Source organism: Grampus griseus, assembly GCF_964374135.1.
Source record: "Grampus griseus genome assembly, chromosome: 15".
In the NCBI taxonomy this organism is placed as follows: Eukaryota; Metazoa; Chordata; class Mammalia; order Artiodactyla; family Delphinidae; genus Grampus; species Grampus griseus.
This window is the reverse complement of record NC_139009.1, coordinates 51,418,560-51,432,989: the sequence shown is the minus strand read 5'-3', so window position 1 is coordinate 51,432,989 and position 14,430 is coordinate 51,418,560.

Sequence of the window (14,430 nt, the reverse complement as noted above, 5' to 3'; positions counted from 1 at the left end):
ATTTATTCCTCACCCTCAGTTTTTCTTTCTTTTTTTTTTTTTTTTTTTGGCCACACACAGCAAGGCTTGCAGGATGTTAGTTCCCTGACCAGGGATTGAACCCCGGACCTAGGCAGTGAAAGCACCCAAGTTCTAACCACTGGACCACTAGGGAATTCCCACCCTCAGCTTTTCATTAAAATGAAAAAATTTTAGTACAGTGAAGTTCAAAGAATAGTATGAACACCGTATACCCTCCACCTAAATTTAACTACTTTGGCATACCATAAAATCAGTTCTGTAACATGTATAACTAAAAATCATGGTGTGCAGAATGGTGCAATAGAAATCACAGGACTTACAGAAATGCGGTTGAGGCGCAACCCCAAAACTTAATCAGCAACGCAAAAGGAACCTGATAAAACAGTTTTACAGATGCTAAAATGGTTAACAACTGCCTAGTATATTAAATATGCCACTTGGAAACACCTCAAGTTGTGGAAGTAGCTGTCGGAAGTAGGAGCTACTGTCATTGCAAAGTAGTAGAAGGAGGGTTATCTGAAACGTGACAAAGTTGTAATAACTGATGTGATGAATGTGGCTCATAAAAGTTAATTGATGTCTCAGTATTTTGAGGTATAAGTGTGTGGTTTTGTGTGTTATTGGGCAGTTTGATTCAGATGGATTCATTTTTCTGTCTTTGCTTTTTTAAAATTGTCATTTAATTTTTTTAAAAAGTGTTTATTTATTTAGGTTGTGCCAGTTCTTAGTCGTGGCACGTGGGATCTTTAGTTGCAGGATTGCGGCATGCATGTGGGATCTAGTTCCCCAACCAGGAATCAAACCCGAGCCCTGTGCATTGGGAGCACAGAGTTTTACCCACTGGACCACCAGGGAAGTAAGTCCCTGTGTTTGCTTTCTTATTTTGAGGAAATGACACAAATGTGAAACTGGGATTTTGCTCAGATTGTTCACTTGCTACTTAAAGATTCTTCGTATTTTGACAGTTTGACTATCGTGTCTTAAGTTTGGTCCCCTTCAGTTTTCTTGAGGTTTTTAGTGGTACAGATTAATATTTCTTCCATCGGTTTTGTTGAATTGAGTTAGGGATCAAAGTTCCAAAAGACTGAGTTGACTAGAAGTTGTGGGATGAAGTACTAGAAAACAGGAAGCTTTACAGAAATAGTTCCCAGACATGTAGAGGTGTCGCCTTGAGTATTTGGCTGAGTACTTATTTCTGTGTTGGGGGTAAAACTAGAGTTCAAGGAACAACCAATGAAAAGTAGCAGACTGAAGTTTACAACAGGCTAGGAATAGTTTAAATTCTCATTAGCCAAATTGGAGAAACCTTGCAATATACAAGGACTGAATAGAGCCTTCAGAAGTGTTCTGCCTTAGTAGCGAGGCTAAATTTGCCATAGAGTAAAGATTGCTGTGGACTCTTCATAGCAAAGGATTTCTTTAAAAGATCAAACCAATCCCAAGCAACATACCTGTGCATCTGAACAAAGCTTAAAACTCTTAAAGGATACAATAATATAAAATTCACAATGTCTGGTATTAAATCAAAAATCATCAGTAATGTGAATGGATAAAGAAGATGTATATGTATACAATGGAATACTACTCAGCCATTTAAAAAGGATGAAATTTTGCCATTTGCAGCAACATGGATAGACTTGGCATTATACTAAGTGAAATAAGTCCGAAAGACAAATACTGTCTGATGTCACTTATATGTGGAATCGACAAAATACAACAAACTAGTGAGTATAACAAAAAAGAAACAGTCACAGAACAAACCAGTGGTTACCGGTGGGGAGAGAGAAGAAGGGGGGACAATAGAGAGGTAGGGGAGTAAGAGGTACAAACTATTAGGTATAAAATAAGCTACAAAGGTATATTGTATAACACGGGGAATACAGCCAATATTTTATAATAACTATAAATGGAGTATAGCCTTTATAAAGATTTGTGAATCACTATATTGTACACATGTAACATAATATGGTATAGCAACTACATCTCAACTTTAAAAAGGGCATCAAAACGAAAAAAAATCAGTCATGCAAGTGAAAGCACAATAGAGAGTAACTCAAAGCCATATGGAGAAATATAAAGATCTCAAAGGTAATTACATGGGCAATATAAAAGCTAGTGTTTTTGTAACAGTTTCTACTTTTTGTCTTCTATATGATTTAAGAGAGTGATATATTTAAAGAAAATAATTAGTCTAGGGGCTTCCCTGGTGGCGCAGTGGTTGAGAGCCCGCCTGCTGATGCAGGGGACACGGGTTCGTGCCCCGGTCCGGGAAGATCCCACATGCTGCGGAGCGGCTAAGCCCGTGAGCCATGGCTGCTGAGCCTGTGCGTCCGGAGCCTGTGCGTCCGGAGCCTGTGCTCCGCAACGGGAGAGGTCACAACAGTGAGAGGCCCGCGGACCGCAAAAAAAAAAAAAAATTAGTCTAAGTTTTATAAACTTTGGTTTGTAACTTCGAATCTTGTTTTCTACATAGTTTAAGAGAGTAATGCACTTAAGAGAATTATTAGTTTATGTTTTGGGGCACATAGTCTATAAAGATGAAATTTTGTGACCTCAAAGCGGTATGAACAAAGCTATAAAGTAGCAGTTTTTGTATGCTGTTGAAGTTAGTTAAGCTGCTATAAATTCAAATTAGAGGGTTATAACTTTAGGATATTAAATGTTATCCCCGTGGTAACCACACGCACATACAAACTATAGAATATATACAAAAGGGAGTGAGAAAAGAATTTAAACAATTCGCTACAAAAAATTAAACACAAAAGACAGTAAATCACAAAATGAGGGATGAAAAAACCTATAAGTCATATAGAAAAGAAATAGGAAAAAGACAGTTGTAAGTTCCTCCTAACCAGTAATTAAATGTAAATAGATTAAACTCATCAAAACAGATTGGCAGAATGGATATAAACACATGATCCAACTATATGCTGTCTATAAAGACTAGATCCAAAGACAAATATATTGAAAGTGGAATGATGGAAAAAATATATTCCACGCACATAGTAACCAAAAGAAAGGAGTGGCTCTACTGATAACAGACAAAATAGAACCTAAAAAAAGTCAAAAGAAACAAAAGACATTGTGGAGATATAACAATTAGAAATGTTCATGCACCCAATGACAGGACATCAAAATACTGTGAAGCAAAAATCATCAGTCATGCAAGTGAAAGGACAGTAGACAGTAACTTGAGGCTGTATGGAGAAATAAAGATCTCAATAAAGGTAAATACATAAGCAGCATTACTGGCAATTGAAGGGAGATATAAAATTATAGTTGGAGACTTAAGTACCTCACTCACAATAATGGACAAAACAATCAAGAAAGTAAGGAAATAGAAGACAGCACAATAAACCAACTAGATATAACAGACATACAGAACACTGCTCCACAATAAGAGCATACCTATTCTTCTCAAGTACACATGGGACATTTTTCAGGATATGCCATATGTTAAGCCACAAATCGTTTCAATAGATTTTAAAAGGTAGATAGCACACAAAGTATCTTCTCTGACCACAACATGAACTTAGAAATCAATAACGGAGGGAAGAGTGGAAAATTCAAAAAATTGTGGAAACTAAACACACTTTTCAATAACCAATGGGTCAAAGAAGAAATCATAAATTAGAAAATACCTAGAGTTGAATGCAAATGAAAACACAACATACCAAAACTTATGGGACACAGCAAAAGCGGTGCTAAGAAGGAAATTTATAACTATAAAACGCTTACTTTAAAAAATAAAAAAACAACCTAACTGTACAACTTTAACTAGAAATAGAAAAAGAACAAATTAAATCCAAAGCTAGCAGAAGGAAGGAAATAAAGATTAGAACAGAGAGAAATGAAATAGAGGATAGAAAACAATAAAGAAAATTGATGAAACTAAAAGATGTTTGTTGGAAAAGATGAATAAAATTAACAACTTTTTAGCTAGATGGATTAAGAAAAAAAGAAAAATTACTAAAATCTACAAGAAATTAGAAAATACTTAGAGATGAATGCGTATGAAAACACAACATACCAAAACTATGGGACACAGCAAAAGCAGTGCTAAGAAAGTGAGGACATTACTACCGATTTTCCAGATTTGAAAAGCATTATAAGAAAATACAATGAACAATTTGTATGCTCACAAGTTAGATAACCTGGATCGAATGGACAAATCCTAGAAACACAGAACCTACCAAGTCTAAATCATGAAGAAACAGAAAATCTGAATATACCTATAGCCAGTAAGGACACTGAATCAATAATCAAAATCTCCCAACAAAGAAAAGCCCTGGACTCGACCCAGTGGCTTTACTGGTGAATTAAACCAAACATTTAAAGAACTAATACCAGGCCTCCTCAAACTTTTCAAAAAATTGGAGAGGAAGGAACACTTTCTAATTCATTCTATAAGGCCAGCATTACCCTGATACCAAAGCCAGACAAAGACACTACAAGAAAACTACAGACCAATATTCCTAATGAACAATGATACAAAAATTCTCACTAGTAGCAAACCAAATTTAGCAGCATAGTAAAAGTATTATGCACCATGACCAAGTGAAATTTTATTCCTAGACTGCAAGGATGTTTCAACATGTGAAAATTAATCAATGCAATATATCATTAAATTAATCAATGCAAAAAAAATTAAGGAAAAACACCTACATGGAACTTCCCTGGTGGTGCAGTGGTTAAGAATCTGCCTGCCAATGCAGGGAACATGGGTTTGAGCCCTGGTCTGGGAAGATCCCACACGCCATGGAGCAGCTAAGCCCATGTGTCACAACTACTGAGCCTGCACTCTAGAGCCCATGAGCCACAACTACTGAGCCCTCGTGCCACAACTACTGAAACCTGCGTGCCTAGAGCCCGTGACCTGCAACAAGAGAAGCCACCACAATGAGAAGTCCGCGCACAGCAACGAAGGTGCAATGCAGCCAAAAATAAATAAATAAATTTATTTTTAAAAAAAACAAGAGGGGCCTTCCCTGGTGGGCCAGTGGTTAAGAATCCGCCTTCCAATGCAGGGGACGCGGGTTCAAGCCCTGGTCAGGGAACTTAGGATCCCACATGCCGCAGAGCAACTAAGCCTGCACGACGCAACTAAGACCCGACGCAGCCAAATAAACAAATTAAAAAAAAAAAAAACCTACATGATCATCTCAATTTATGCAGAAAAAGCATTTGACAAATTGCAACAATTTCATGATAAAAAAAAAAAAAGGAATAGGAGGAAACTACCTCAACATAATGAAAAGCCATATATGAAAAACCCAAAACAAACATCAGACTCAATGGTGAAAGACTGAAAACTTTTTCTTTAAAAAAGCCAAGGATGCCCACTTTTACCACTTCTATTCAACATAGTATGGACGTTCTAGCCAGAGCAATTAGGCAAGATAAAGAAATGAGAGGCATACAGATTGGAAAGGAAGACGTAAAATTACATTTGCAGATGATATGATCTTACATGTAAAAAGCCCCAAAGATTACACACACACACACACACACACACACACACACACACACACAAAAGCTGTTAGAACTAATGATTTCAGCAAAGTAACAGGATACAAAGTCAACACACAAAAATCATTTGCATTTTTATACTAACAAGAATCTGAAAAGGAAATTACAAAAACAATTCAATTCATAATAGCATCAAAAATAAATAAAATATTTAAAAATTAACTTAACCAAGGAAATGAAAGATTTGCTCAGTGAAAATTACAAAACATTGTTGAAAGAAATTAAAGAAGACAAATAAATGGAAAAAGATCCCATGTTCATGGATTCAAAGGCTGAATATTGTTAAAATGTCAATATATCCAAAGTGAGCTACAGATTCCATGTAATCCCTATCAAAATACCAATGGCATTATTCACAGAACTGGAACGAATATCCTAAAATTTGTATGGAACTACAAAAGACCTTGAATGTCCAAAGCAATGTTAAGAAGAACAAAGCTGGAGGTATTATGCACCCTGATTTCAAGCTATACAGCAAGCTACAGTAATCAAAACAGTGTGGCACTGGCATAAAGACCCACATTTAGACCAGTAAAATAGAATAAATAAACACAAATATGTTCAAATGAGTTTTGACAAGCAAGCCAAGACCACTCAATGTGGAAAGGTCGGTCTTTTCAACAAATACTGCTGGGAAAAGTGGATGTCCACATGCAAAAGAATGAGGTTAGACCCTTACCTAACACCATATACGAAAATTAACTGAAAGTGGATCAAAGACCTAAGACAATAACACTCTTAGAAGAAAACATAGAACAAAATCTTCACAATATTGGATTTGGCAATGTCACTTCTTAGATATGACATAAAAGACACAGAAAACAAAAGAAAAAATAGACAAATTGGACTTCATGAATATTTTAAAGTTTTGTACATCAAAAGACACTATCAACAGAGGAAAAAGCAACCCACAGAAAGGGAAAAAAATATCTGCAAATCCCATATCTAATAGGGATTAGTACCTAGAATATATAGAGAGAACTACTAAAACTCAACAACAAAATAACAAACAACCCAATTTAAAAATGGGCAAAGAAAAAAAAAGGGCAAAGAACTTGAATAGATATTTCTTCAAAGAAGATATACAAATGGCCAATAAGCACATGAAAAGATGCTCAACATCACTAATAATTAGGGAAATGCAAATCAAAACTACAGGATATCACCTCATACCCTTTAGGATGGCTACTATCAGAAAAACAAAACAACGGGAATGCCCTGGTGGTCCAGCAGTTAGGACTCTGCACTTCCACTGCAGGGGGCATGGGTTCGATCCCTGATTGGGGAACTAAGATCTCGCAAGCCACGTGGCGCAGCAAAACAAAAAAAAAGAAAAGAGGGACTTCCCTGGTGGTGCAGTGGTTAAGAATCCGCCTGCCAATGCAGGGGACACAGATTCGATCCCTGGTCCGGGAAGATCCCACATGCCGCAGAGCAACTAAGCCCATGCACCACAACTACTGACCCTGTGCTCTAGGCCCCGTGTGCTCTAGGCCGCAACTACTGAGCCCACGTGCTGCAACTACTGAAACCCGTGTGCCTAGAGCCCGTGCTCTGCAACAAGAGAAGTCACTGCAAATGAGAAGCCCGTGCACCACAATGAAGAGTAGCCCCCACTAGCAGCAATTAGAGAAGGCCTGAGTGCAGCAACAAAGACCCAACGCAGCCAACAAAAAAAAAAAAAAAGAAAGAAAAGATAAACAAAACAAGATACTGGAACCCGTGGGTATTGTTGGTAGGAATGTAAAATGCTACAGCTGCTGTTGAAAACAGGATGACAGTTCCTCAAAAATTAAATTACCAGTTGATCCAGCAATTCCACTTCTGGGTATATACCCAAAAGAATTGAAAGCAGGGTCTCAAATAGGTATTTGTACACCCATGTTCATAGCAACATTATTCACAATAGCTGAAACGTGGAGGCAACCCAAGTGTCCACTGATGGATGAATGGATCAGCAAAATGTGATACACACACACACACACACACACACACACACACAATGGACTATTATTCAGCCTTTAAAAGAAAGGAATTTCTGGCATATGCCACAACATAAACAAACCTTGAGGACATTATGCTAAGTGAAATAAGTCAGTCACAAAAAAAAGACAAATACTATATGATTCTACTTATATGAGGCACTTAGAGTAGTCAAAATCATAGAGACAGAAAGTAGAATGGTGGCTAATTAAACTTAAAAGCTTTTGCACAGCAAAGGAAATCACCACCAAAACGAAAAGACAACCTACAGAATGGGAGAAAATATCTGCAAATGATATGGTCGTTAAGGGGTTAATGATGGTGGTGTCAAGGGCTACGTGAGCTGAGGAGAAGTGAGGTGTAAGAGAAGGAAAACCGTGCCTTCTGGTGGGTGGTGGGGAGGGACTTATCTAAAAGGGAAAATCTCTTTCTGGCACTTCTGTGGTGATAGAGAGGCATTCTGAATTGCTACCTGCCTACCTCACCATTTCTCATGTAGGACTTCTGGGTCTATCATCACCATCATCATCCGAGGAGGAGCTGGTTTTGTCGTCTGATTTGGTGTCTCTGCTGCACAGAAAATGCAGCAGCCATTTTGCCACCTTTGTCCTCTGATTCAGAGAACTCTACTTTTCTAGATGAGGGAGCCTCTTTTCTCAGTACTTTCTTTTTCTGTTTTATTTTCTACAATTTTTTTAAAAATATTTATTTATTTATTTGGCTGTGCCGGGTCTTAGTTGTGGCATGCGGGATCTTTTAGTTGTGGCATGTGAATTCTTATTATGAACTCTTATTTGCGGCTTGTGGGATCTAGTTCCCTGACCAGGGATCGAACCTGGGCCCCCTGCACTGGGAGCATGGAGTCTTAGCCACTGGCCCACCCGGGAAGTCCCTATTTTATACAATTTTTAAAGGTTACTTTCCATTTACAGTTATTACAAAATATTGGCTATATTCGCCATGTTGTGCAACATATCCTTGAGCCTATCTTACACCCAATAGCTTGTATCTTCTACTCCCCTACCCCTACATTGCCCCTCCTCCTCCCACTGGTAACCACTAGTTTGTTCTCTCTATCTGTGTCTACTTCTTTTTTGTTATATTCATTACTTTGTTGGTTTTTTTAGATTCTTTTTTATGGCTGAGTAGTATTCTATTTTATTCTCAGTACTCTTATCACTTTTTGTCACTTCTATCACTTTTTGTCACTTTACCTGAAGTTCTCCCTGGAGAAACAGAAATACAACTTTTTCTTGTAGGGCTTTGCTGCTGGGTGCTGGGGAATGATGAATTTCTGGTGGTAGAGTTGCTATAGGTGATGTTTGGTGCTTTTGCCTTGGAGGACTTGAAGGAGATAACCTGCTGAAACCATGCAACTCAGATTGGGACTTGAACCCACGGTCTTTTAACTGAGATCACATACCTGGTCTCAGGACTTAACGAAGCTCAGGTTCTTGATGTCTTGCTGCAGAAAGAATTCTGTGAGAGACAAAGTGATAGGTAAGAAGTGGGTTTATTTAGGGAGAAACACATTCCACAGATGGAGTGTAGGCCATCTCAGAAGGCAAGAGTGGCATCAGGGTATGGGGTTGTCAGTTTTTATAGGGGTGGGTAATTTCATAGGCTAATGAGTGGGAGGAGTGGTCCAGCTATTTTGGGGAAGGGGTGGGGATTTCCAGGAATTGGGCCACCTCCCATTCTTTGACCATTATGGTTGGCCTTAGAACTGTCATGGCACCTGTGGGTGTGTCATTTAGCTTGCTTATGTGTTACAATGAGCGTATACTGAGGCTCAAGGTCTAGTGGAAGGCGACTCATCCACCATCTTGGACCTATTTGGTTCTAATCAGTTTATGTCACGTCCTCGGGCTATGCCGTTCTTTTAAAGGTTGTGCCCTGCCTCCTTCCCTCCTGTTTCACTACCAGTTTTTCAAGGGGGCTGAAGGTCCTCTTGGGAGACTTCTTTGTCAGTGACCTGACACAAGACAAAGTGGACAATGAACTACTCCTAGACAAGAATGCTGATGAGTGCCTTTTTCATCTCACTGGAGATCTGCTCCGTCTATGCTTTGGTGGAGTTCTTCCTCCAGGTGATGGCTGCCTCCTTGGGCTTAGCTGTCTTCTAGGTGAATATGATCTTGATGGGATCTGTAGCGCCAGCAAGATCAAGTATGAGAAGAAGCGTGAGATTTTGGTTGATTCTTCTCCTATTCCTTTTGTTTTTTGGAATTTTTTTTTTTTCCAGAGAATGTCCTTTAGCTTTGGTACAGTTTCAGGCTGGGGAAATTTCAGGATATCACTAAGTGTCAGAAGTGGTCACTTGTACTGAAGGTTCCGGGAGTGCTGGAGTGTTCTCTTCTGGAGCAGAGGAAGGACTCTGGCTCTTGGTTCTTTGATGAGAAAGGCTGAACATGATTGTGCTTTCTCTCTGTCCTGACTGGGCAGGATTGTCTTTTAGGGTAGGAGATCTGGACTGGAGTCTTCTTAGACTTCAAGATCTCTACCTTTTCTCTCTACTGCTTTCTTTTTCTTCTTTATCTCTCTTTTCTTTATCTTGCTTTTTTCATAGGTGGCAATTTTTCTTCAATCTGTCTGTTTCCTTTCTTCTTTCTTCAGGTCTAGGAAAGTGAAAGGGATTCCAGCGATATTTTCTTGTGGAGGGGCCACAGTTCTCCCATAAATTCTGTAGAATTTTTTTTTCATTCAAAACGCCAGTTTGGTTGATTCGCATCATTTTAGAGCCTGGATTCTCCAAAAACAGCCAAGATAATTGGGCCAGAGCCACACTGGGTCACTCTGTTGTGACCTAATAAGGTGATGGTACTACACTTCAGATGCAAAGAATAATTTCCATCTTGGTTCAGCCCTTCACTTCCAGTTGGTTGACTAAACTCAGTCATAACATTCTCTTTATTTTTTAAAAAATAAATTTATTTTTGGCTGCGTTGGGTTTTCATTGTTGCGGCTAGCGGGGGCTACTGTTTGTTGCAGTGCATGGGCTTCTCATTGCGGTGGCTTCTCTTGTTGCGGAGCATGGGCTCTAGGCGTGTGGGCTTCAGTAGTTGCAGCGCATGTACTCAGTAGTGGTGCGTGGGCTTTAGAGCGCAGGCTCAGTAGTTGTGGTGCGTGGGCTTAGTTGCTGCAGCATGTGGGATCTTCCTGGACCAGGGCTCGAACCCATGTCCCCTGCATTGGCAGGTGGATTCTTAACCACTGCACCACCAAGGAAGTCCCATAACATTCTCTTTAAACCCAAGGATTTCTGTAACTCATTTTGTTATCCAAGGCTTTTGAACCTCAAAATTTATTTTTCCCATGTCTGCCTTATTTTTCTAAGCATTCTGCACATTTCAGCTACTTCAGTATTTTGTTGTTGAACCAATGATCTTATCCTGCACTTGTTCTGTGGAAGAATCCAGGAGTCATATTGCTCTGAGAACACTCCCTATCCCAAGGTGCATGGGAGATTATGTATATATATATGTATATATATATATATACACACTCACACACACACACATACATATATATATTTAATACATTTTAAGTGGTTTGAAGCCACCTGTATTATAATTATATTATAAAATTATATGTTAATTTATACATTATATAAATATGTTACATATATATTTTATGTAATATTATTTTTTATTTTATTATTTTTAAAAATCTACTAATATTTTATTGGGTCATTCAATCTCAGGACATCAAGAATGTAGAAGAAAGGGAAATGAGACAGCAAAAGATGGAAAACAAATACAAAGGTATGAATTACTAAGCTGGCCATTTCTTTAAAAAAAAAAAGATCTGTTTCTTGTCATCAGTGACTTGCCCAGACGTCTCCATAGAATCATCCTGCCTTAGAAGAGTCTATCAGGTAAAGGAAGGGAAAGAAATATATTTGCCAGTTTCATATCTCTCATTGGTCAAAGCTTATCCTAGCACGTTGATCCTTGCCCAGTGCCTCCAGTCAGCTGCTGGGGAAGCGCAAAAGCTCAGTGCTTCACCTGAGTCTGGAAGTGGTGTAAGTGGCGAGAGCCTCTGTGGGTGTAGGCAGTATTGCTTTAGCACAAGAGATGCTACTTTGCTACTACAGCAGCGAGCCAGAGGACCAGAGAGCAAATGGAACTGAGCAAATAGTTAGGTATCCTAGAGAAGAATTAGAGCCTTGGTTCTCCAACCTGTAAAAGATTAGAGTCATCTGAAGAATTTTGGAAGCTATCTGATAATCCAGTGTTCAAATTATCTATTTCTGCATTAAAAAAATTACTCCAGGGCATTCCCTGGACGTCTGGTGGTTAGGACTCTGTGCTCTCACTGCGGAGGGCTCCAGTTTGATCCCTGGCTGGGAAACGAAGATCCCACAGCCCATGCAGAGCAGCCCTCCCTCCCAAAAAATTACTCTAACACATGGCTTAAAAACCACTTAAAATATTTTATTAAATACATTAATATACTATCACAAATGAATATAATTATATAATATTACATTTTGTATATTAATATGTAAATTTAAATATAATTAATATATGGTTTCTATTTATTTAATATACATTTAAGTGGTTTCTAAGGAACATAATATTAATATATTAATAAATATATTTATTTCATATATAATTTACGTATATATACTTACTATATATTTTATAATTTCTGTCATTAATCCTTCTGTAACCCATAAATTGTTTTTTAGAAGTATTTTAGAGTTTCCAAACTGAAAGCCTTTTCTAGTTTTTAAAAAAAATTAATGTCTAACTTAATTGCATTAAGTGATCAGAGAATGTTAACTGTATAATATTAATGCTTTGAAGTCTGTTGAGGCTAGCTTTATGGCTGAGTGCTGTGGTTTCTTTTTATAATGTTCCTAAGATAATATATATTCTCCAATTGTTATATATATATTTATATAAATTTATTTCTATAATATAATATATAAAATATATTTATATACATATTAGAAAAAATATATTTTCTAATAGACATATGTTACCTAATTATAATTGTGCTGTTCAAATCTTCTATCCTTCCATGTATACACAAATGTATCAAAGACACTTACAGGACTTTTCATAGCTGCTTTATTCACAATAGCAAATGTGGCAGTCAACTAGCTGACCTGCTTAGATCTCCTTTAAAGACAGGCTCTGCTGTGAGGAGTGCAGTCAATTGACACAGCAGTGTGCAGGGGCCTGTTAGTACTGGCTTTAAAGACCTGACTGTAAAAATTTCAAGGTATTTGCAAACTGTTTGTTAAACACAGCCATTATTAAAAATTAAGTTTTGCTAAATTGTAATTAAATAAATTATATTCAAAACAAAGATAATTTCTCAAAACTCTTCACTTCCTCTTCTGTTACTACATTTTACTTATACTTAGGCTCTCAAGATTATTTGCATCTACTCTATCTGTATGGTGGAAAAACTATATAATGGTGTCCTATTGGGCATCATTCCCCAAGTTCATGTTCAGTGATGTCACACTGGTTACTTGAAATTGGCCTTGGCGAGGGTACTGACATCATGGAAATCAGCGAGTGCTACAGGTTGGCTTTTAAACTTAGAACAATGAGGAAAATGCTAATAATACAGAAAAAACTTAGTGTGTGGTGTCTGTAGCTGTCACACTGTGAACAGCACAAAAATTTAAGGAAAATTCTTTTAGTATTAGAAAAGTATTTATCTATTCTAGCAAAAAAGTTACTCACACATTGGCAGACAAGTGAAATTCTGACATACATGTTGGTTGTTTCACTTTCATCTTAGTCATTAATATAAACAAAAATATCAACCAGCATTCATGCTGGAACTACATTCACCAGTTGCAACCATAGGTTGGCTATAGATATGAGTTCAGCAAAAACCAATGAAAGTACTCTGGGAGAATCAATTGTGAGGGATTTACAGTAAAGAGTATGTTTTATTTATAAGTTGTGTGCTACAATTCTTTATATTACTAAAATTTATAAGTACAATCACATACACACACACTTTCTCCCAGAGAACCAGTCATCAAACATTTACCAGCATAACACTGGCCAACAGCCAGCAACCACAGCACTTCAGGGTTTTCTCACAGTGTTCCATTTGAGAACTTGCTCTTCAGAGGGAGTGCTAGCCAATGATTCAGATGGCAGGGCTGGTAGGGTCTGGCCATGTCTCCTCTATGAGCAATCTTTGTGCTGGAGTTCTCTTTTTACCTGGCTGAGACTTTCTCAGACCTTCACTGTAGTTTCAACCTTCACCTACACAATTATTCTCCTTTCCCTCTCTTTTCTAAGGTGTCAGAATATATCTTGTCCTGAAAACATTCCTACTCCCGTCCCTTTATCTTTCACAGGAACTTCCCCCAATAACTCTTTCACTTCTAACTCCTTCCTGGTATCATCTTCCTGAAGGACCCAAACTGACAGCTGAAAAAATGGAAACAATAGGTGAGTGAATAAACTTAAGAAAGTGATAAAGACAATGTTAATGGCACTGATTAAATTTAAGAGTATGCCTTGACTGTAACTGTTACATTATGAATAGCACAAAATAATGAGGAAAATTCTTCCAGTATTGGAAAACTATTATCTCAGCAAAGAATACTATTCAGCAATTAAAAAGGAACAGACTACTCATATATACAACATGGATGAATCCCCAAAAGACAGTATGCTGATCAAAAGAAGTTAAGAGCAAAAGGAGTACATACAGTATGATTCCATTTATATGAAGTTCTATAACAGCCAAGGGAATGTGGAATGGGGAACAGACTGGGAAGGGGCACAAGGGATTTTCCCGGGATGACTGAAATGTTCTATCTCTTAATATGATTTCATGAGTGTACGCATTTGTCAAAACGCATCCAGCAATATGTTTTTTTGTACACTTAAAAAAAATATCTGTTTATTTATT